This window comes from Camellia sinensis, chromosome 9, assembly GCF_055761805.1.
Source record: "Camellia sinensis isolate YWXY chromosome 9, ASM5576180v1, whole genome shotgun sequence".
Lineage (NCBI taxonomy): Eukaryota > Viridiplantae > Streptophyta > Magnoliopsida > Ericales > Theaceae > Camellia > Camellia sinensis.
The window spans coordinates 5214712-5238408 of NC_138969.1; the positions used below are offsets into that span (position 1 = coordinate 5214712).

Below are 23697 nucleotides of genomic sequence, written 5' to 3' on the forward strand. Positions count from 1 at the left end.
AGGCGAGAACAGGAGAATGGGTCAGATTTTTAACAGATAATATAAAAATTTAAATAGATAAGTTTGTGAATTTCACAAATAGATTTTTTTGAATAGATGATTTCAACGTATGGGAATTTCAGCACATAGATATTCCAACAGATATCTAAAAATTTGAATAGATAGATATAAATTTGCACAGATAGTTAATGAAAGTTAGCAGATAAAAAAAAGTCAACAAATAAATTAAGAGATAAAATTAGAAACAAAATGTCCTTCAAACTAAATAAAAGGACTTCTCACCAAATTATTTTACAAATGGTGGACCTTTCACCAATAAAAAATATACACTAGACTAATGCCTTATACCCTCTTGAACTTGGACTTTTTTAACAATTAATCCTAATTTCAATTAGTTCAATTTTGATTATGAATTTATAATTTTTTTTAATTTAATCCAATTGATTACAATTTTTATTTTTATTTTTATTTTTATGTAAAATGAGCATATAAGCCTCATGTATTATATTTTTACAGACAAAATTATAAACGTGTTTAATTTGGTGAGTTAAGTTCAACTCACTCACTGATCATTTTCCTTCAAACACTGTAATCAACATTATTAATTTGACCAAATTAAAATAAAATTTAAAATTAGGAGTTAAAATCTCGTTAATTAAAATAATAGAGAGCAAATTGACACCAAGACAAAATACAAGACTATAGGTATAATTTGTCCAATTCAATCACAATGTTTCGTTTTTTCTTTCCAAATTGAATTAAAATTGTATGGTAAATTCGTGAGGCTTGTGAATTTTTTTCAAAGGGATTATATTTTTTAACCATGATTATAATATTTTGGTGCGTTGCTTGGCAGTTGAAGGATAAAAGATTATGTCACAACAAAGCAATGGAGAAAAAAATTAGGGATTACGTTGACAAACTGTTTAGAATCTGAAGCTCAACATGGCCTATGGCTTTCGCATAACTTGAATCTTCGAGACAACAAAACCGTGAAGTACCTTCCTCCCTCCCAGCAAGTACCTTCATTGCACCTAAAAACACCAAATAGTATTCACATTGGTGGAGGAGAAGAAGGCAGTGGAAGTAGTAGGCAAGTTGACAATAAGAAACAAGCAAATGCATTAATTCCTTCGTCCCTCCCAAAGACTATCTTCATCGTTCCTAAAAACGCTAACCACTGTTTGCAATGGTGGAGGAGAAAAAGGCAGTAGAAATAGTAGGCAAGTTTATGATGAGAAACAACCAAATGCATTCCTTCGCCCCACCCAGAAACTACAGTCTGCTACTCAAATGCCATCTACCTCCAACCTCACGTGTTCCCGAGATGACTAAAGTGTTGGGTATGCCTTCTTATTGAAATATGGGATCCAATTGATTTCTTAAAATATTTAATTTGGTTAGGTGTTGATATCTAAATTTTGGAGGCCCAATAAGTATTTTATAATCAATTTGGTAGCAGTTAGAGTTTTGATAATAAAAAAAAAAAGCCCAAAAAGTTTGTTTTTTTCCCCTAAGATGTGCTACGGCTGCTATATGATTTGGATGATCCTCGGTGACTGTGCAGTGGGTAATTCAATTTATTGAATCATAATGTTGTTTGTATTCACTTTGGTGGCTGAGATTGGTCTAAGGTTCTTGCTTGATTTGTTGCTGTTGTTTTAGTTTCAACGCTCTATTTGCTTCAGTTTCGAAGGACTGTTTCAGTTATTTTTATTTATCCATTTGGTAAGATCTTTCCTCTTGATTATTTGTGATAGGGTGGTTTGTGAGACCATTCATATCTCATTGGCAAGACAACTGCAACATAACAAGTGAACTGGTGTCCCAACAAAATTGGCACCTAATGAGACTGGCCCAATCATATTCAACCACCAAAAGGAACAACAAACCGTTGGCAAGACACTAAACAAATCCCAAGCAAAACTAGACCCCAACACTGAAATCAGGACCTTTTATGATGAATAGAGCATATATCAAGTCTAAACTCAGTACATGATGGATCCAAGCCAAGTATAGTTTTCATACGATGCAATCAAAAGCACATAAAGACAGCATCTTGAATCATCAACTTATTAATAACTTTCCAAAGAAGACACCCCAAAAGCAAAAATCAGAAGCAGAATCTTAAAAGAAAATTAATTCACGCAAATGAAAGTTAACAAGCGATGCAATCTACATCATTGCTAAATCACTGCATCCCAACTATGTTGGCACCCATAAGCCAACAAGCCATTTGCAAGCATCGAAAAAAAACAAACAAAAAGACCATGGTACTACACATAACCAATGAAAGAATCACGAAGAGAAAAATGAGTAGAATTCACTTTTAAGAAATTTTTTTCCCTGTCCAAATCCAGAGAAGATCTAGAGCACTATCCATTATACTATATTATCAGCAAATCAAGTCACTGTCAAAAACAAAGAAATGAAAAAAAGATATATAAACTTATGATCACATTTTTTTTTTAAAATTATGGAAGGCCCCATATCAAGAGTAATGCCTTAGGCCATGAAAATGTCACAGTCGACACTGTTAATTGTGTGCTGATAGCGGCGGCAATGACAATAGCGGTGGTATTGGAGTAGTGGTGGTGATGATGGTGATGATGTTAGTGATAATGGTGAAGACATGGAAGGGGAGGAGGGATGAAGACAATAATTAAAAGATAAAAAATGACACATCTAATATATTTTATAATTTTATTTATGTAAAACATTTATAAGTAACATCATTACCTAATATTTTTTTTCTTCCAAAAAGACTAGCAAATATATTCAAAGTGTGACAATAGTGACGATTTGTATGAGTGATTTTATGGTGGGATAATGGTGACAAGAATGGTGGTAGTAATAATAGTGATGAAATTGGGGGTGATGACAATACACCTTAATAGTGGCATATAATCATAACAAATTTGAAATTAAGCATTTAACCTATAGATTTGAGTAAAACGTCCATGATTTAAAACTTTAGCCTATTTTTTTTTTATAAAAAAAAGTGTTTAAATTTTTCAAATGACACGAATTATAATTACCAAATAAATTTAATTTATTTTTATTTGATACATTTAATTTTATGTGCTAAATTGATATGTAAAACACCCCCCCAACTTCTTTCCTCTTGCCATGCTAGAATAGTCTTTCATAATTGTGACTGCCCCATGCGTGCTTCCCTGTAGTTCAATTCTATTTTTCCAATAATATTTAACTCCTATATTGTAACGCCCCAACTTCCGGGCCGTTCAATACGCACAATAATACAACACAAGTAGGATAGATGACCAGAACATCTTAATATACATATAAAACCAGAGTTAATATCACGGATAATTCGTTTATATTCCATTACAGGATTACCAAAACATTGCCAAACCAAAAGTCAAAAGGAAAAAAAAAACAACTAGTCTAAGTCTTCAAATGAATCATAGCTCCAACATTTTATCTCGTTTGCCTTCGAAATAACCTTCACCATTGTAAACTGCTTCATCACCTGGCATGACACGCCATGAGTTTGGAATGCCCAGTAAAAACACATACACCCCCATATCTTCTATCAACCAATCAACCATACATAGAACAAATCGGAATACATAACGTACTTACAATAAGGTTTTATGAATTAATAGTTAGACTGGGCATCTAGAATCCCCCAAAGAGATCCTTCTACCCAACCACACGGATTGAACACCGGACTATTTAGAACTCCCCCTTTTGCTGCTTTGCAGACCTTACCACCTATGCCCACCTCCTGGTTATTTATCAGTCAGTGACATTGATGGACCTCAAAAGGGACGGCCAAACAAGTGGGCTCGATTACACCCAAATCGTGCCTAGGGCTCGCTTACACCCTGCACATACCATACCAAATCATACCTAGGGCTCCCTTACACCCTGGACATAACATACCATACCAAAGGGCTCGCTTACACCCCGAAACCACCGCATAGAGTCTGAATACATCCATGTCAATCTAGGGGCTCGCTTAGACCGCTTGCGCAAGACTTAACTCATTTGGTTTTAATCCCATCATAATTCATGCCATTCATATGTATAAATTATTCCAACACTAATGTGAACGTCACCCATTGTCAACCCCTTATCATCTCCTGTTTATTGAATCTTTTGCCGAGCAAGTTAGTCACATTCGGTAATTCGGTAATATAAAAGAACATGAGACAAACATAAGAGAAGAAATATAGCCCATGATACGCATACATAAGTATGGTAAGGCAAGCAAATAACATTAGGCATGCTTTGAAATACTTAAAGACAAATAACACAATAAAACACCATTTCCATCACAGTTTGGTTCTGCAGGGCTAACAAGAATGCTTTGGTAAAAATACTTATAGGTCAAATTAGAGGCTGAAATTGCACAGAAACAATATTCAATCTGTCTAGTTTCAGTTCCAATTTTTAGAAGTTGCACAGCACCTCCAAAAATTCATCTACAAACTATATTCGAAAACCTGTCCAGATTTGTCACCCTTTGGGAAAACTAGCTTCTCTCAATCTACCCGATGGTTTTTACTCAAATAAAATCTGTTGGAAACAGGACTCAGAGTTCTAAATTTTGACAGTAGAACCAACATGAGATGATTTTTCTAGAATTTTATAAAATTTCTAAAAGTGGACTGTTTTTTAGAGACTCTGGACCAGATTTTTCAACATACCCAAGCCCTAAAAACACACAATTAGGAGCTAATAAAATTGTCACAAGCTCTAAACACATAAAATATCCTACAATAAATTAAGATTTGAGAATTAGATAGATTTGATATTTCGTTTAAATTAGAGAAGTTGCAGCAGTGCCTAATTTCACAAATTTGCAAGACAATGACACTATATCATACCCATACTTTCACACACACCAAAAACCCTATTGACCATTAATTTGTAACACAAGAGACATACTAGACAATAGAATGAGATGATGAAAGGATTGGAGAAATTAAGGGAGAGGTATGTTCTTACCTTCAAGAATTCCTTCTTTTTCTCTTCTTTTTTTTTCTTCTTCTTCTTCTTACTTCTCTACTTCCCTCGAGCCAACTCTCTCTCTCTTACCCTCTCCTTGGGCTTTTTAAAAACGTGGGAGTGGATTTGGACAAGCCCTCAATTTATAGAGTATAAGGTAGCTTAATTGCTAAGGGAACTAAATAAATATCTAGATATTTGTTTTTTTTTTATTATTATTATTTATTTTTTGTTGTTATCCAACCAACTCTTCCACCAACATATTATATATATATATATATATATTTAAACTATGTATATATTCAAATACACAATAGTTTTCTATTCAAATAAATAATAAATATTCAAATAAATAATAAATAAAAGAACAACAAAGACAAAAATAAAAATAAAAATAAAATGTATGAATTAATTTATAAACTAAGAGGTAAAAAAATAAAAACCAAGTTTTAGGGTATTTCCAATTGTAAGGTGGTGTTCTCGGTTTAATTTTGATAATATACAGGAAAATTATTATTTATTGGGCCATTTTGCAGACTTTTACGAAACTAGGTGCTGAAATGCTATTAAACTAAGGCTCAGGGTTTCATGTGTAATTACCAAAAATTAGGGTCTCTACAACCTATCCCCCTTAAATAAATTTCATCCTCAAAATTAAATCGTACTTAACGTCTCAAATAGTTGTGAATAGTTTACCCACATCATGTCTTTAAATTCCTAGGTGAACTCTTCAATATCATGGTGATGCCAGAGTATGTTAAGAAGTTGAATTGTCTTTCCTCGCAAGTTCTTTTCTTATCTATCCATAATTGCTACTGGTCCCTCCTCAAAGGTAGCGTCTTCGTTGAGTTGGATTTCTTCCTAGTTGATAATGTGAGAAGTGTGCATTGTGTACTTAACATAGATACGTGGAAAACATCATGTACTCCAGCCAATTGCGGGCGTAGAGCCAATTTGTACGTAACCTCTCCAATTTTCTAAATTATCTCGAAGGGTCCGATATATCGAGGTGATAATTTTCCTTTCTTTCCAAAACGAATGATACCTCGGTAGGGCTAAATTTTCAAGGCAACATCACCGACAATGAAAGTTAGAGGTCTTCTTTATCTACATAACTCTTCTGGCGATCTTGAGTTGCCACCAATCTTTGTCAAATAAGTTTCACCTTTTCTGTAGTTTCTTTATTCTGTTCCACCAGTATTGGTGTTTTAAGTCTTGGTACACTTTCATCCCTCCTGTGTGCACTGTAAACATCGAATGATGGAACTTTTTCAGAACTTTTTCTCTAAGTGACTCATCTTATGGCACAAACACACTGCCTTGATGTCTCAAACTTCCATCCAAGTGAATCGTCCAATCAGGTATAGGATCGCCAGATGCTATTCGCGCTTTTATGCAGACCACCTCCTAATCATACTTCTGTGACTCTATTACCTCGTTCAGTAATTTAGGCATAGCGATTTTAGCACCAAGGTATACCTTCTCGTCGTAAGCTTTCATATGTACTCCAAACTCATTAAGTGTTCCGACCATGTTTCATTCCTTAAGTGCCAAACTAATAGTAATCCCCTGGTTCTTGCAACTTAGGGCATTTTCCACCACATTAGCTTTGCTAGGATAATAAGATATAGTAAAATGGTAATGTTCGAGATATTCCATCTACCGTCTTTGTCTCATCTTCAAGTCCTTCTGTGTGAACAAATACTTCAAGCTCTTATGATCTGTGAAAATCTCAAACTATTCACCATATTAACGCCATTGTTTTAGCAAAAAAAAAAAACCATCTCTGCCAACTCCAGATCATGTGTCGAATAATTCCTTTCATGCGGTTTCAGTTACGTGGAGCCGTAAGCCACCAACTTCCCATTTTGCATTAACACACCGCCCAGCTCATCCTTAGATGCATCGCTAAAATGATGAGTATTGGGCACTAGTCAATCTCCTTTTGAGTTCTTGAAAGGATCATTCACATGCTTCATCCCAATCATATTTTACCCCTTTTTTGCGTTAAACGAGTCATCGGCTTTGCCAGTCTAAAAAATAATCTTGAATAAACCATCGGTAATAATTGGCCAACCCTAAAAAACTATGAACTTCAAATACTGAGTTGGATGCTTCCAATCTAATATTACTTTTATCTTGGTCAGGTCCACTCCAATCCTATGCTCAGATAATACATGTCCCAAATTTTGACTTCCTTCAACCAGAACTCGCAGCAAGTTGATCATGCCACCGCATTGTCGTGCTCAGACCCTCCTCTCTATCCCCCTTAAATTGGAAACACCTCCCATCAGGTGTGTAAGTCGTCACCCTCTTCTGGTAGCAGTCAATCACTGTTCAATGGGCAGATAGCCATTTCATACCTAAGATTATGTCAAAATCGAATATGTCCTTGGCCACAATGTCGCAAATCAAGTGTAAACCTGACACTTCTAATTCGCATTGACACTTCCTCCCAAAGGTGATGTGATACTTAATGTAGTTTTAAAGGTTCACATGTAAGACCTAACGATTTAACACATGATATTTTTATAATAAAAAAAATGGTGCGCCATAATCGGATAGAGCGTGAACCCAAGAATTATAGAGTGCGATGTTATCTCTAATTACTAACGGGTTTTCGCCCTCTTCCTTTGATCGTAGGGTCTAGCTCTCATTCAAACTTTCTTGCATTTTCCCTCTTAATTGATCCAATTGATCAAGAATCTGGTTTCCAATGCAGCTCAAGATTTCAGCTGTGGGTATTGGTCCATCCTCAGGGTTTCAATTACATGATACTTCATTCTTGTTGCGTTATTGCTCGCGAGCTTGTGTGTTATCGCTTGTCTCGGTGTAGTCGTTGGCTCGAGTGTGGTTCACTATTTTTTTTTTTTTTTTCTGTTCATAGTACAAGGTGAGGCATAAGTTTGAGTCTAATTATGGAGGCAATTCTCAAGGGTAATTAACTAATCTTAAAGTTATGGTTTAATTATCCTACGGTGTTTAAAGCAATAAGGTCAAGTAGTGAATAACAAATCTAGGGAAGCACACAACACAACTTCACATATATACATATAGGCAAAATAATAACTACAAGACTTTGAACACTGGATTAATAAAAGGAAAATATGAAGTGGAGATGAAATAATATTATAGTAATTGCATCAATTAATACAAGGATCGTCGGAAATACGGATGGGTTATGATTTAAGATTTTTATGTGGTCAAGGTATAGAGATAGTGACTAAACTAGATATTTAACTTGAAACTGCGTCGGCCATCCGCGTTTCAAACTGAATATCCAAGATTCATCACCGAATGAAGAAATTGCAACTTGCAGAAAAATTCTCGTACAAGATGGCATAATCAAGGCACAAGGTTGCCAATCTAGCAAATGGTATAATTGAAAAATACAAAGTAAGACCAAATGGTAAGGACTTAATCTTGAGAGTGAACAACATCAAACAAGGTTACAAATATGAAATGAGGGTATGACGATCGATAGAAGACTCATAGAAATAATAGTATCTCCTACTTCTATATTGCGTCTAATGTTAAACATGTTGCCCTATTCAAAGTTAAAACCACTTCCCTTTGTAGGTTATCGTCAAATTGTTTGAAGTCGAAACGCGTGGGTAAGGGTTGAACCTAAGCTCTGATACCATTCTGTAACGCCCGAACTTCCGGGCCGTTAAATATGCACAATAATACAACACAAGTAGGATAGATGACCATAACATCTTAATATACATATATAACTAGAGTTAATATCACAGATAATTCGTTTATGTTCCATTACAGGATTACCAAAACATTGCCAAACCAAAAGTCAAAAGGAAAAAAAAAAACAACTAGTCTAAGTCTTCAAATGAACCACAGCTCGAACATTTCATCTCGTTTGCCTTTGAAATAACCTTCACCATTGTAAACTGCTTCATCACCTGGCATGACACGCCATGAGCTTGGAATGCCCAGTAAAAACACACACACCCCCATATCTTCTATCAACCAATCAACCATACATAGAACAAATCGGAATACATAACGTACTTACAATAAGGTTTTACGAATTAGTAGTTAGACTGGGCATCTAGAATCCCCCAAAGAGATCCTTCTACCCAACCACACGGATTGAACACCGGACTATTCAGAACTCCCCCTTTTGCTGCTTTGCAGACCTTACCACCTATGCCCACCTCCTGGTTATTTACCAGTCAATGACATTGATGGACCTCAAAAGGGACGGCCAAACAAGTGGGCTCGCTTACACCCAAATCGTGCCTAGGGCTCGTTTACACCCTGCACATACCATACCAAATCATGCCTAGGGCTCGCTTACACCCCGAAACCACCGCATAGAGTCTGAATACATCCATGTCAACCTAAGGGCTCGCTTAGACCGCTTGCGCAAGACATAACTCATTTGGTTTTAATCCCATCATAATTCATGCCATTCATATGTATAAATTATTCCAACACTAATGTGAACGTCACCCATTGTCAACCCCTTATCATTTCCCGTTTATTGGATCTTTTGCCGAGCAAGTTAGTCACATTCGGTAATTCGGTAATATAAAAGAACATGAGACAAACATAAGAGAAGAAATATAGCCCATGATACGCATACATAAGTATGGTAAGGCAAGCAAATAACATTAGGCATGCTTTGAAATACTTAGAGACAAATAACACAATAAAACACCATTTCGATCACAGTTCGGTTCTGCAGGGCTAACAAGAATGCTTTGGTAAAAATACTTATAGGTCAAATTAGAGGCTGAAATTGCACAGAAATAATATTCAATCTGTCTAGTTTCAGTTCCAATTTTCAGAAGTTGCACAGCACCTCCAAAAATTTATCTACAAACTATATTCGAAAACCTATCCAGATTTGTCACCTTTTGGGAAAACTAGCTTTTCTCTCAATCTACCCGACGGTTTTCACTCAAATAAAATCTGTTGGAAACAGGACTCAGAGTTCTAAATTTTGACAGTAGAACCAACATGAGATAATTTTTCTAGAATTTTATAAAATTTTTAAAAGTGGACTATTTTTCAGTGACTCTGGACCAGATTTTTCAACAAATTACCCAAGCCCTAAAAACACACAATTAGGAGCTAATAAAATTGTCACAAGCTCTAAACACATAAAATATCCTACAATAAATTAAGATTTGAGAATTAGATAGATTTGATATTTCTTTTAAATTAGAGAAGTTTCAGCAGTGCCTAATTTCACAAATTTGCAAGACAATGACACTATATCATACCCATACTTTCACACACACCAAAAACCCTATGGTTTGTTCTTACCTTCAAGAATTTCTTCTTTTTCTCTTCTTTTTTTTTTTCTTCTTCTTCTTACTTCTCTACTTCCCTTGAGCCAACTCTCCCTCTCTTACCCTCTCCTTGGGCTTTTTAAAAACGTGGGAGTGGATTTAGACAAGCCCTCAATTTATAGAGTATAAGGTAGCTTAATTGCTAAGGGAACTAAATAAATATCTAGATATTTGTTTTTTATTATTATTATTATTTATTTTTTGTTGTTATCCAACCAACTCTTCCACCAACATATTATATATATATATATATATATATTTAAACTATGTTTATACACAATAGTTTTCTATTCAAATAAATAATAAATATTCAAATAAATAATAAATAAAAGAACAACAAAAACAAAAATAAAAATAAAAATAAAATGTATGAATTAATTTATAAACTAAGAGGTAAATAAATAAAAACCAAGTTTTAGGGTATTTCCAATTGTAAGGTGGTGTTCTCGGTTTAATTTTGATAATATTCAGGAAAATTATTCTTTATTGGGCCATTTTGCAGACTTTTACGAAACTAGATGCTGAAATGCTATTAAACTAAGGCTCAGAGTTTCACGTGTAATTACCAAAAATTAGGGTCTCTACATATATCTCACTAATATTTTACTAATTTAAATCACAAAATCTTCAACTTTACATTAGTCATTCACATTTGGTATTGAGAAATTCAATTATTGTTCAAATATATATATCTACAATTAATATTTAATCATTTATTGGTGCCGACAAGAATTGTTACAGTGTGAACAAAATCATTCACACTTACCAGTTCGAATAGTCAAATGGAATAACTTGAAGAGTGTAGCCTTCTTTAAGTATAATTATCCAATTATTGAGATTAATTAGTCTCAAGTTGGTGCTAGAGTTTAAATTTAAAGGCTTTAAAAATGGGATACCAATGAACATGGGATCACACTTCCAAGGATGAAACTTCAGTGGAAATGACAAACAGTTTAAAATACCAACAAAAATTCAAATAAGATAACATAAGCCACTTTTCCTATTTCATTTTCTCACAAAATGCCTGGACAAAGTTCAAAATTGACGGCAATTAAGTTGGACAAGCTTCTATAAATCCGCTGTAAAGAAGACCTTTGAATATATTTTGCTAGACGTTTTGGAGGAAAATAAAATATTAGGTAATGACGTTGCTTGTAAATGTTTTAGTGCGAATTACACTAACAGTCCTTATAATTTATAAGAAGATGTGTTAAAAAATAAAAAAAGTGATATGAAAATTTATAATGACTTTTTAATTTTTTTGACTAAAATTGAAAGTTGTCAAACGAATGGGGGTTGTTCTTATTTTACCTAAGGGTTTTGAATTAGCCTCTCCTAATCGTATTTTTCCCAAAATGAAAGAAAAGATGAATAATTTGTCTTTTAAGAGTTATCGCCCAAATAAATAAAAAAAATATTCTTGTGATAGGCCTTATTCCTGGCCAGAAATATAGTGAAATCACCTTTCCTATTGTTTCCCCGAACCCTACTATTAAGAAAGATGTTCACTTCTTAAAATATCCTATATATCCTATATATGTAGGTGAGAACAGGAGAATGGGTCAGATTTTTAACAGATAATATAAAAATTTAAATAGATAAGTTTGTGAATTTCAACAGATAGATTTTTTTGAATAGATGATTTCAACATATGGGAATTTCAGCACATAGATATTCCAACAGATATATAAAAATTTGAATAGATAGATATAAATTTGCACAGATAGTTAATGAAAGTTAGCAGATAAAAAAAATCAACAAATAAATTAAGAGATAAAATTAGAAACAAAATGTCCTTCAAACTAAATAAAAGGACTTTTCACCAAATTATTTTACAAATAGTGGACCTTTCACCAATAAAAAATATACACTAGACTAATGCCTTATACCCTCTTGAACTTGGACTTTTTCAACAATTAATCCTAATTTCAATTAGTTCAATTTTGATTATGAATTTAAATTTTTTTTTAATTTAATCCAATTGATTACAATTTTTATTTTTATTTTTATGTAAAATGAGCATATAAGCCTCATGTGTTATATTTTTACAGACAAAATTATAAACATGTTTAATTTGGTGAGTTAAGTTCAACTCACTCACTGATCATTTTCCTTCAAACAGTGCAATCAACATTATTAATTTGACCAAATTAAAATAAAATTTAAAATTAGGAGTTAAAATCTCGTTAATTAAAATAATAGAGAGCAAAATGACACCAAGACAAAATACAAGACTATAGGTATAATTTGTCCAATTCAATCACAATGTTTCGTTTCTGCTTTCCAAATTGAATTAAAATTGTATGGTAAACTCGTGAGACTTGTGAATTTTTTTCAAAGGGATTATATTTTTTTAACCATGATTATAATATTTCGGTGCGTTGCTTGGCAGTTGAAGGATAAAAGATTATGTCACAACAAAGCAATGGAGAAAAAAATTAGGGATTACGTTGACAAACTGTTTAGAATCTGAAGCTCAACATGGCCTATGGCTTTCGCATAACTTGAATCTTCGAGACAACAAAACCGTGAAGTACCTTCCTCCCTCCCGGCAAGTACCTTCATTGCACCTAAAAACACCAAATAGTATTCACATTGGTGGAGGAGAAGAAGGCAGCGGAAGTAGTAAGCAAGTTGACGATAAGAAACAAGCAAATGCATTAATTCCTTCGTCCCTCCCAAAGACTATCTTCATCGTTCCTAAAAACGCTAACCACTGTTTGCAATGGTGGAGGAGAAAAAGGCAGTAGAAATAGTAGGCAAGTTTATGATGAGAAACAACCAAATGCATTCCGTCGCCCCACCCAGAAACTACAGTCTGCTACTCAAATGCCATCTACTTCCAACCTCACGTGTTCCCGAGATGACTAAAGTGTTGGGTATGCCTTCTTATTAAAATATGGGATCCAATTGATTTCTTAAAATATTTAATTTGGTTGGGTGTTGATATCTAAATTTTGGAGGCCCAATAAGTATTTTATAATCAATTTGGTAGTTTTTGATAATAAAAAAAAATCCCAAAAAGTATTGTTTTTTTCCCCTAAGATGTGCTACGGCTGCTATATGATTTGGATGATCCTCGGTGACTGTGCAGTGGGTAATTCAATTTATTGAATCATAATGTTGTTTGTATTCACTTTGGTGGCTGAGATTGGTCCAAGGTTCTTGCTTGATTTGTTGCTGTTGTTTTAGTTTCAACGCTCTATTTGCTTCAGTTTCGGAGGATTGTTTCTGCTATTTTTATTCATCTATGTGGTAAGGTCTTTGCTCTTGATTATTTGTGATTATTTAAAATTCACCAAAGGGTGGTTTGTGAGACTATTCGTATCTCGTTGGCAAGACAACTACAGCATAACAAGTGAACCGGTGTCCCAATAAAATTGGCACCTAATGAGACTGGCCCAATCATATTCAACCACCAAAAGGAACAACAAACCGTTGGCAAGACACTAAACAAATCCCAAGCAGAACCAGACCCCAACACTGAAATCAGGACCTTTTATGATGAATAGAGCATATATCAAGTCTAAACTCAGTACATGATGGATCCAAGAAAAGTATAGTTTTCATATGATGCAATCAAAAGCACATAAAGACAGCATCTTGAATCATCAACTTATTAATAACTTTTCAAAGAAGACACCCCAAAAGCAAAAATCAGAAGCAGAATCTTAAAAGAAAATTAATTCACGCAAATGAAAGTTAACAGTGACACAATCTAACTGTAATAACCCTCACCACTGATTACCGTTAAACATTGATTACTGATAATTGAACTGATTATAAGTACTGAACTGACTGACTGAAATTGAAAAACGAATTGACTGAGTACATGTTAGTTAATTGCATTTTATCTGTTGACAGTATAATTATCTGTTCATGTTCATATGTTTAAACTGCTAATTGAAGGCCTTGTCGGCGGCCGAATCCGAAACCGATTAGTGTTCTATGATCCTTAGAATTAATGTGATTTTATAGTATAATTATCTGAAAATTGATTAGGTATGATGAAATTAGATTAAATATCGATTAATCGCATAGTTTGATTTAATTACCGTTCCGCCACTTAGTGGGCCACTATCTCTTGAACCTTGTATACACTCCACGTATTGATCAAACAAACATTTTCTTCTCCTCTTCTTGCCTCAACCGACCCAAGTTAGAGAGTGAGAGAGAGTTGAGTTGTTCTTGAGAGATTTACTTGATCTTGCTTGGAATTGGAGTGTTGATTGCTACTTTGAGCTCCTAGACCTTGAACACAAGACTAAGGTAGGACATTCATCTTCTTGTTGTTGTCTTAGAATCCATTCTTGCACAATTCATGCTTTAATTGTAGAGTTAAGCCATGTTTTGGTGCATACATGTTGAATTGAAGCTCATTCCATGCTTGCATGTGTTCTTGGTTGAGTTTTGAGTTGTTTTCATGGCAAAAATGTTACATGCATGTTCATGTTTTGAGAATAGTCCATGATTTCACCATGTTTTGAAAAGAATTGGCTCCTTAGAGCATCTAATTGGAGCTTTGAATTGATTTGAATTCATGGATGTTTGCATGGTCTTCATGTTCTTGAAAATGGTTTGAAATTAAGTTTGAATTAAACACCCTTGGGCTTTGATTTCTCAAATTGAGTTTTGAATCGTGTTATTCCATGTGTTTATAAGAGTTTTCCAGAAAATAAGCCCAAGAGGATCGGTTTTGAGTTGTTAACAACTTGGTTTTGAGATTGGAGGTGTAATCTGGAATTTCCAGATTTCGCACTTCCGCTCGAGCGGGGAACTTGGCGCTCGAGCGGAGAATCCGAGCATCCAGCATCTCTCTGCACTGTTTTACAGTCCGCTCGAGCGGAGGATTGGGCGCTCGAGCGGAGTCATGTCTCAAGCTCGAGCGGGCGTCGAGCGGAGATTTCACCCATCCAGTACTTTTACAGTACGCTCGAGCGGAAAAGTTTACGCTCGAGCGTGTACCTTTGTTGCATGACCGCTTGAGCGGGGAAACCTGCGCTCGAGCGGGACTCTGTTTTTCTGACAATGCTTTTAAATGTACATCTTTGCATCCTCATCCCATTCTAGGCATTCTTAGGCCTAGTTTAAGGCGTCTTGTTGAGGATATAGACATAGAGCACACCGAGGCATTAGGGGTTAAGTTATTATCTTTCCCAATTGTGTGGCTTAGTGTGTTCAATCTGTTAACTGTGTAGGGTTGGCGACTGGAGAGACACGCTCTAGCATACTGTAGCCCAAACTCTGTGAGTAACGATTGTGTAAAGATATGTTCACAAATGATTATCTTCTGAACAACTGAACTGTACTGTTTTCTGAACTGATTACTGTTAACTGAATGAATGTATGTCCTATATTCTAAACTGTATTGTGGCATCCTTAGCACCTACTGTTTACTGTTACTGTGACAGAAATCTCTGTCGGTTCCCTTGTTGGAACCACTACTGTTTACTGACTGATGGCCATCATTACTGCTCGGTCTTTTAAGACCTACTGTTTACTGTACTGTTATGCTAATGGATGTACCGCATATGACTGTACTGACTGAACAACTGAACTACTGTTTAAATGAACTGTTTTCATTACTGTAAGGACATTCATTCTCAACCTCTTTACGCATTATGCTATTCACTGGGCTTTAGCTCACTGCTCATATATATATGTAGGTGTTCAGGCACCAGACCGCAGCTAGGAGCGTCAGGGTTACTCCTGTTTTGTCAAGCCAACCATTGTGCCTCATCGCGAGGTTCCGAGCCTATTGCGTTAAGGCTTAGGGGTGTTTTACACTTACCCCTTCTGTACTGGTTTATTGTTCTGTATAGATTTAATGTTTCCGTACTGTTATGTAGGGATTGAGTCCCTAATCTGAATGATTGTAAATATTGCATACTGTTCTGTATTGTTTATGTATGAATGTATGAAAAATCTTTTTGGCATACAGACTGTCACAGCTCAATGGACATTATTTACTTACTGTATTGGCTTCCGCCAGGCCCTGTACTCTGTTTTACTGTATTACTGTTCTGTAGGCCTTCGGTAATCTCGGATTACTGGCCGGTTACGGTGCTAAACCCATAGGGCCGGGTTTGGGTCGTGACACTAACCTCAAAACTCTCTCTCTAAAAAAAAAAAACTCCATCTCGGGCCTCACCGTTGGCCAGTCGGCCGCCGCCTTTGGCCATGGCGGTTGGCTGGCCTAGTTTCCTCTCTTTGTGTTGTTGTTTTCTCTCTTAATAATCTTGAGCCCCCATTTGTATTTCGCTTTCCTCCTTTTTCGGATCTAATCTCTAGATTTGTTAAGGGTTTATCACTTCATTTTTGTCTTGGTTGCTTGTGTTCGCAGGTTTTCTTTGGGGCTTTTAGCTGATTATTCCTTGGGTTTTGGTGTTTTGGAAGCTTTGTTGGGTGGTTTTGGTGGGTTCTTTTCTCAATTGAAGTGGTTCGGTGGTAGTGCTTCGGCCATGGGTTTCAGTTTCGGCCATGGGTGGGTTGGTTTAGGATCTTCATTCGGGCACTTCGCTGCGAAGAGGGAGTTTGAGGGGTGGAGGTTCCAGAGTAGTTTAGGATCTTCATTCGAGCGCTCCGTGCGAGTGAGAGTTTGAGGGGTGATTTCCGTTCAATCCTATGGTGGTCGATGTTTGTGTTCGGTTAAGCTTGAAGAGGAGAGTGAAGCAAGAAGAGGTTGTCGATGTTCAGAGGCAAAGCAAAGTAGTTTTGGTCTCGGGTGGTTCTCGATGGTGAAGCAAGAAGAGGCTGCCGATGGTGCTCGGTGTTTGCAGTGGAGGGTGTTGTTCGGGTCACGGAGAAGAGGTGAAGGAAGCAAGAAGAGGTGAGTGAATGGTGCAAGAAGAGGCTGTCAAGTATGGAGGTGAAGCAAAGGAGGTTCGGCCACGGGTGGTCCTCGACGGGAATGGCGTCTGAGTGTCCGGCAAGTATGGAGGTTGGGTGTATCAAGCGTGTATCAGTGTATGAAGCGTGTATCAGGCGTGGGGCTCAAGAGGCGTTGGGTGTTCCAAGAGTCAAGTGTAGAGAGGAGCGTGCAGCAAGTTGGTGATAAGTTTTAGCAGCAGTAGCAGGTGGGTGTTGGGCGATGGGTATTGTCAGGCGTAGGGGAGTGTAGCAGGTGGGCTAGCAGCTTAGGTGTAAAGATTCAGTTTCAAAATTAGCAGCAGGGGAGCTGCAGTGGGTGTGTGTAAGAAGAAGAGCTTGGGTTTTAGCAGATGGGTAGCGTGGGTTGGCAGTGTAGGTGGTGTGGGCTGTAGCAGATGGGTAGCGTGGGTTGGCAATGTGGGTGTTTAGGTGGGGGCTCAAGTGTGGTTTTTATTTTTTAGTTGTATTTTAAAATTTAAATTCGTGAGGCTTAGGGATTGGTTGTAAGAACGCGAGTAGCAATAGTAGGAGAGTGAGTTTTTACTCTTCGAATCTCTCTCAATGCGTTTTATTTCCTTGTACCTGTAATGTCTTGTTTTTAATGAAAATTTTCTTTGCCGATCAAAAAAAAAAAAAAAAAAAAACAGTGATGCAATCTACATCATTGCTAAATCACTGCATCCCAACTATGTTGGCACCCATAAGCCAACAAGTCATTTGCAAGCATCGAAAAAAAACAAACAAAAAGACCATGGTACTACACATAACCAATGAAAGAATCACGAAGAGCAAAATGAGTAGAATTCACTTTTAAGAAATTTTTTTCCCTGTCCAAATGCAGAGAAGATCTAGAGCACTATCCATTATACTATATTATCAGCAAATCAAGTCACTGTCAAAAACAAAGAATTGAAAAAAAGATATATAAACGTATGATCACATTTTTTTTTTTAAATTATGGAAGGCCCCATACCAAGAGTAATGCCTTAGGCCATGAAAATGTCACAGTCGGCACTGTTCATTGTGTGCTGATAGCGGCGGCAATGACAATAGCGGTGGTATTGGAGTAGTGGTGGTGATGATGGTGATGATGTTAGCGATAATGGTGAAGACGTGGAAGGGAAGGAGGGATGAAAACAATAATTAAAAGATAAAAAATGACACATCTAATATATTTTATAATTTTATTTATGTAAAACATTTGTAAGTAACATCATTACCTAATATTTTTTTTCTTCCAAAAAGACTAGCAAATATATTCAAAGTGTGACAATAGTGATGATTTGTATGAGTGATTTTATGGTGGGATAATGGTGACAAGAATGGTGGTAGTAATAATAGTGATGAAATTGGGGGTGATGACAATACACCTTAATAGTGGCATATAATCATAACAAATTTGAAATTAAGCATTTAACCTATAGATTTGAGTAAAACGTCTATGATTTAAAACTTTAGCCTATTTTTTTTTTTTTTAAAAAAGTGTTTAAATTTTTCAAATGATACAAATTATAATTATCAAATAAATTTAATTTATTTTTATTTGATACATTTAATTTTATGTGCTAAATTGATATGTAAAACACCCCCCAACTTCTTTCCTCTTGCCATGCTAGAATAGTCTTTCATAATTGTGACTGCCCCATGCGTGCTTCCCTGCAGTTCAATTCTATTTTTCCAATAATATTTAACTCCTATATATCACTAATATTTTACTAATTTAAATCACAAAATCTTCAACTTTACATTAGTCATTCACATTTGGTATTGAGAAATTCAATTATTGTTCAAATATATATATCTACTGTACGGGAAAGAAATATACTTCCTCGTATAATCCTGTTGACCAAGTCTGCGCTCCTTCGTACGACGTCGCCTTATCACCTGAAAACACAAACGTGAGCTAGCTGGCGGGTGTGTGCCGGAAACCTCTCCGATGCCTAAGTCAGCAAACTTGACAAATAGACAAAGCTCTGTGAATTCAGAAAGCAAAGTTGTGTGTTACCTCTCCCAAGGTGATGTTTGTGAGCTTTTATAGGTTTTGTGTGGCACAATCCTAGTAGGACTTCTATTCCTCCATGCAGAGTCCTCCTAGGATTCATACTCCTGAAAGATAATGCTTATCCTTCAACACCCCCCTCACTGCTTAAACCAAGTGAGATGGTTTTATCATGGCCGAACTCTAATACGACCGAAGTAAAACACGACTATGTAAAGCCGTAGAATGAGCCGAACTAGTTCTTCCTTTTACTTCTCTTACGTCAGCTTCTCATGCACAGCACATGGCATGGTCGGACCGAACTAACGAATTGTGACCGGTATAACTCCAAGACCGGTCTAACTCAAAGGTACCGTTAGACCGATCTAACTTCGTTCTTACGTCGGACCAGACTATCTCTGCAGTCTTACAACCGGACTAACTCCAAAATATCGCACGACCGGAGTATCTTCCATGGCCATTTCACTTCGGCCCTTTATACTGAGGCCATAATGTCCATCTCATAGCTCGGCCCAATTTTCACCAAAATTACCCTCTCAATTGCCCCTTAATTCCATCTGCACAGCATGATTAGGATTACCTGTCTATAAGCCGAGCTGAAGTTTTTTAGCCTTTCCAGCCGAGCTAAAAACAGTTTAGCTTTTCCAGTCGAGCCAATTTCACACCGGGCTCTGCTAGTCCGGTCAAAACGTCTCTTCAATCACAGCAACTAAATCGTTTCTCCTTCCCAGGGCACGTGGCACGCTCTGATTGACTGAGGACGGCTGTCACGCCGTCTTCGTACATCGTGAAATTTGAACAGTCCCGCCCTTTTTTCCCTTTGCCTAAAACGCACCTCTTCGTCTTGGTACACTTTACAGCTTCTCTCTCTGAGCATCTATTGCCTCTCAACTTTTTGCAACGCTGAAGCTTGCTTTGCGTTCATCTTTTACTGCCGTTGCATCCATTTCCAGATCCTTTACTTCAACCTGGTAAGCAAATCCCTCTTTCTTGCTCTGTTTGTTTTCGTATTTTGCTTTCTATGTTTTTGCGAAACATATTTGTCCATTTCTGTTTTGCTTCTGTACTTTTATGGAAAAAACTTTAACAGTAGAACCCATGAGTATATGATATATCCTATAGAAAACTAGCTTTTGATCCAGAATCTTGTCCCAACCGAACCAGGAGACTGTTTGTGCTATATATGTAGATCAATTCAGACAATAACCGAACTAGAACTCATAGAAATAATAGTAGTTTCAGTAAGTTACCAAATCCTGATTCACTTTAGCCGAGATAAGCTCACCGAACGAAGTTTTGAACTCAGTAAACTAGTAACCTCGGCATTCAACCGAGCTAAGCCTTTGGGGCTAAGCCAGCTTTCTTAGTTCCTAAACCAAACTCAGAAAGCTGCCCCTAGAGGCTCAACCGAAGTAACTAAACCCAAAGATCAAACCGAGATAACCAGCCTCATACGAAAACCGATCTCGCGAAACTTATGCTCAATCCGAGCTACCAAGCACTTTGCCGAACCGAGATACAGCATCCCCATAGGCCGAAGTAGGACTTTTTAACTTTGCTTTGATTTTGTAGCACGGTCTGCGATCTGTGCTTAATACCTTTGTTTTCTACTTCGCAGACTTAGGTTGCCCAAGCACTCTTCTGCGCGCTCAACCGAGCTACTGAGCACATTCTTCCGACCGAACTAATTTATTAATAATTTATACAATAAATGAGGAAGTATAGGTATTTAGTAGATACTCCGGGCGGCCTAGCCGAATTCAGAAAAGACTACCATATACCTGATGACATTCACCTGATTTTAGCCGGAAAGGATGTCATTCCTTGGGGTAATGAAGGCTTTGTCCCCTTCACATTTTTGTCAATTATTGAAATCGGACTACGATTTCCAGTCCAACCTTTAATCTGTGAGTTTCTTAGGCAAACTAGATTATGCCCTACCCAACTATCCACCAATTCATACCGCATAATAATGGGGATAGCCGAACTAAACCGCCAAGCCGGACTAAACCTTGGCCTGGCCGAAATCTTCCACCAGTACTCCATTGGTTCAAAAGAAGATGGGTGGGTCTACTATTTAAGAATACGTCGTCGCCGAGAGAAGATAATAAAATATACACCGGATAAAGACTTAAACGACGACAACTTTTTCTGGGTGTCTGGGAACTTTGAGGATCATCAAGCCCAAATTCCTGGCCGACGTATAAACTGGAAAAAAGGAGAACCCGGTATACTTACTTCGGTTTTCTTGCTTGCTTTATTATATTTCGATTTTTCAATCTTTCAGCCGAACTAACAGTTGTCTTCTTTCGCAGATTCTGCCCACCTCCATTCATTATACAGCTACCCAAATCTAGTTATTTTGCGCGCCGCACTACGGTATCCAGAACGTAGTTGGGCCAAAATGCTAAAGTTCAAGCCGACCTACAGATACAACGGTCGCCGAAAAGCCAGAGTGACTGATTTTCTACTTGAAGACGTACCAGAACCGGATCCAACCTTACCGGAAATCAGACTAATCCCACTAACAACTGAAGAGGAGATGGCTAAAAAGAACAGAGTAAGGGCCCTCTTGACCGAGACCAACAAGGCCGAAGTACCACCATCAAGTCAAACCCAAGAAACGGTGGTGGCCCTTCCTATTCAACAACCGTCCTCATCCCACCGAACCAAGCGCGCCCAGACTGCCGAAACTGAACAAAATTTGGTTGATGAAGAAGAAACTGCTCTTCCACCGAGCCTGCCACCGAGCCCCCAACCGGAGCCTTCTTGCCGAACTACCACTAGCTGGGTACCAAAACTTACCTTCAACAACCGAGATATCCAAGACTCTGACTCGGTTGTTGCTGAGAAGGATCACCAATTGGCCTTCAACCTGGCCAAGAGTATGTGCCTCCCCAAAGATATGGAGCACCACCGAAAGCAACTAAACACCGAGCTGAAGGCCATCCGGTCTTCAACAAAATCCATGATCCTGGTAAGTAGCTCTGTCCGTTTTTCCGTCTAATTTTTTCAACTTTCACCTCAGCTCAAGGGAAGTCTATGTTTTGTCAGGCTATTCAGAAAAACAACATCACTCACCGGAAAGTGTTAGAGCTGAGGAAAACAACAAGGCAAGCCGTGGCAGAAGCCGAAGCGAAGACGGCCGAGCTAGAGGAGGCCAGAAAGCAAATGGCCGAGCTACGAGCTGAGAATGGCCGACTGGTCGGACTGGTTAGTTCAGCCGAAGCAGAAAAGCAAAAGGCTGCCATTGTGCTAAAGGATAAGTATCTACGCGAGCTGGTGAAGCTTGAAAAGAAGAAAGATACCGAGATAACCCAGCTGAAAGAGAGCGTAAAAGGAGCCGAAAAGCAAGGCTTCAAGAAGGCAGAGGATGCTTATATCAAGCAGTGCGAAGCCGCCAAGGAACTCTTCTTTAAGTGCGGCTGGAGGGCAGTTGTTGAGAAGCTCGGTCACGATCCACAGACCGAGGTTTTCAATCCTCCATCCTACTTCATACCGAACTCCCTAGTGGAGTATGCTGATGCCATTCAGCAACAATTTCTTGAAGGCTCAGACTCTGATGAAGACTCTGCCTCTGAGGATACTCCGGTTGTTAATGTGGAACAGTCAGCTCGGTTGGAGCCCACGGTGGAAGACCTGACTATTGAACTACCAGGTGAAACCGTGGTTCCGACCGAAACCACCCTTGTGACCAAGAGTGAGATCCCGCCTGAAATCGGTCTTCGTGTTGATGCCGATGCTGCGTTTGATGCCGAAATTGAGGATCTTTTCACTTGATGTTGTATTTTTCTTCTTTGTCACTTTTTGTCTTTGTAACCGGGCTATGCCCCTCCTTTGTGATTGCCTTTTGATGAATGAAAATTTGCTTGAACTCTTACTTCGGTTGATCTGTACATTGTACTTTATGATTTTTTCATGATCTTTGTACTTTCAACTGTTATCTCGGTTTTTTGCTGCTCAAACTAACTATGCTTACCAGCCAACCACTCCTTAGCCGACATAATTACTTCGACTGAGGAGTACTCAGTGTTTGTTTAATCTAGTCAACCACCCTTCAGCCATATCCTTACTTCGGCTGAAGAGTACAAAGAGTTGGTATAATCCAACCAACCACTCTTCAGTCATACCCTTACTTCGGCTGAAGAGTACAAAGAGTTGGTTTAATCCAGCCAACCACTCTTCAGCCATACCCATACTTCGGCTGAAGAGTACAAAGAGTTGGTATAATCCAGCCAACCACTCTTCAGTCATACCCTTACTTCGGCTGAAGAGTACAAAGAGTTAGTTTAATCCAGCCAACCACTCTTCAGCCATACCTATACTTCGGCTGAAGAGTACAAAGAGTTGGTTTAATCCAGCCAACCACTCTTCAGTCATACCCATACTTCGGCTGAAGAGTACAAAGAGTTGGTTTAATCCAGCCAACCACTCTTCAGCCATACCCTTACTTCGGCTGAAGAGTACAAAGAGTTGGTTTAATCCAGCCAACCACTCTTCAGCCATACCCTTACTTCGGCTGAAGAGTACAAA

General features: G+C 37.5%; 1 protein-coding gene and 2 long non-coding RNA genes across 5 annotated transcripts in view; 1 reads left to right on the plus strand and 2 right to left on the minus strand.

Moving 5' to 3' along the window:
- LOC114261586 (uncharacterized) overlaps nucleotides 1–23697 on the plus strand; it is a 95042-nt gene that overhangs the window by 9364 nt on the left and 61981 nt on the right. The window lies entirely within an intron of this gene.
- LOC145798464 (uncharacterized) lies at nucleotides 712–10362 on the minus strand. The gene is made up of 2 exons (XR_014339340.1): nucleotides 10270–10362; nucleotides 712–1034 (listed from the first exon to the last, which is right to left on the minus strand). It is a non-coding gene; the product is annotated as an uncharacterized LOC145798464 (long non-coding RNA).
- LOC145798463 (uncharacterized) lies at nucleotides 3280–5093 on the minus strand. Its single transcript, XR_014339339.1, has 2 exons — nucleotides 4978–5093; nucleotides 3280–3493 (listed from the first exon to the last, which is right to left on the minus strand). It is a non-coding gene; the product is annotated as an uncharacterized LOC145798463 (long non-coding RNA).